General features: G+C 54.8%; 1 protein-coding gene across 3 annotated transcripts in view; it reads left to right on the top strand.

Annotated features, from left to right (window-relative positions):
- LRSAM1 (leucine rich repeat and sterile alpha motif containing 1) overlaps nt 1-1,817 on the top strand; it is a 56,679-nt gene that overhangs the window by 262 nt on the left and 54,600 nt on the right. The gene's annotated exons all lie outside the window — the stretch shown is intronic.

Raw genomic sequence — 1,817 nt, 5'->3', positions numbered from 1 at the left:
GGGGTGGGGCTCGCTGCCTTCACGCGGGTCCCGCGGGCAGCCCGGGGCGAACCCCCGCCCAGCTGGGCTCCTGGCCCAGCCCCGGGTGTCGCTGCGGTGCGCTCGCCCGCTGCCGCCTGCGCTGTGCCAGGGGAGGTGGTGCGGGCGCTGCCCGGGCTCGCGGGGAGGCCGAGGCCAGTTCTAGTTCTCCAGGGCACCGTTGGCAGGAGGAAAGCAGGGTCCGGGGAGATCAAGGCCTGTCAAAGCAGGAAGTGGGGGGTCAGCGTCGCTTGCCTCGCGTGGGAAGTATTCAGGAGCTGGGCAGACAAGGGTCTTCCGGTAAATGCAATCTCTTTTATGACACCAACTAAATAGTTGGAAATTTTTTTCTTAGCAAGCGTTCAGGTTTAAAATCCATCGTGGGGCCATAAATCCCATACCGATGTTTCGTCCTTGGTTTGTAGTGTCATGGTATCATAGTGCTTAGGGTTGGAAGAGATCTAAACAGATTGTCAGGTCCAACCGTCTGCCCCAGGGCAGGAACAGGTGCCGGGATCATATCACCCCAGCCAAATATCTGTCCAGCCTCCTCTTGAAGACCCCCAGGGTAGGAGAGAGCACCACCTCCCTTGGGAGTCCATTCCAGAGCCAGGCAGCCCTAACTGTACAGTAACGTCTCCTGATGTCCAGCCTGAACCTTCTCTCTAACAATTTGTGGCCGTATTCCTAGTAACCCCGGGTGGTGCCAGGGGGAACAGAGCCTCCCCCAATTCTTGCTGGTCCCCCCTGGTGAGTTTGTAAAGAGGCACCAGATGCCCTCTCAGCCTTCTCTTATGGAGGCTGAATAGATTCAGGTCCTTTACCCTCTCTTCATAGAGCCTGCCCCACCGCCCCTGGACCATGCGAGTGGCCCTTCTCTGGACCCTCTCAATGCTAGCCACATCCCTCTTGAAGTGCAGCACCCAGAACTGGACGCAGTACTCCAACTGCAGCCTGACCAATGCTGTATAGAGGGGAAGGATCACCTCCTTGGACCTGCTCGTGATGCATCTGTAGATGCACGACAAGGTGCAGTTAGCCTTACTGACTGCTTCCTCACATTGGCAGCTCATGTCCATCCTGGAGTCAACTATGACTCCAAGATCCCTTTCCGCCACCAAGATCCCTTTCCATTGACAAGAAGGGTATTCCCCAGCCTATAGCTGTGTTGCTCGTTCCTTCTCCCTAGATGCAGCACTTTGCACTTGTCTGCGTTGAATTCCATCCTATTCTCATCCGCCCACCCTTGTAACCTGTCTAGATCTAGCTGGATTCTGTCCCTCCTCTCCAGCATGCTCACCTTGTCCCACAACTTGGTCCAGCCAACTCATGAAGTTTTATTCCCAAGTTCATGTTTGGAAGGGGGTGGGTAGACTTCCTTTGAGCACAAGGACAGCAAGGTCGGTGACAGCGCAGTTGTTCATGGTCGCATCTTTTTCTAAAACCCAGTCTGCATAAACACCCCCAGACCGGCAGATTGATATCACCCTTTTTCTGACCATCTCGCTGTCCTTGGCCAGGTTTCCACTTTGACAAAACTTGCAGCTGTTTGCTCGGCTTTAACTGGTCCGTGACTTGTTAGTGCCCTTGGTTGCTAGGGAAGTTGTACAGTCCTGCATGAAGTAGCTCCTCTGCAGGCTTTGTGGCCCCCATGCCGTGGCAACTTCTCACCTTTCCAGCTGGATCTCTACCGAAATCGTGGACCTTCTAACCCTGGGGAGAAGAGGCATCAGCAGTTTGGACGACAGGGCGAAATGCAACCTGTTTAAGTTTGCTGATGATACCAAAATTTGGGGTGA

This window comes from Gavialis gangeticus, unplaced genomic scaffold (assembly GCF_001723915.1).
Source record: "Gavialis gangeticus isolate Ggan-Ray unplaced genomic scaffold, GavGan_comp1, whole genome shotgun sequence".
In the NCBI taxonomy this organism is placed as follows: Eukaryota; Metazoa; Chordata; order Crocodylia; family Gavialidae; genus Gavialis; species Gavialis gangeticus.
Note: the sequence above shows the minus strand (reverse complement) of the source record. Positions and strands in the feature narration are given on the sequence as shown.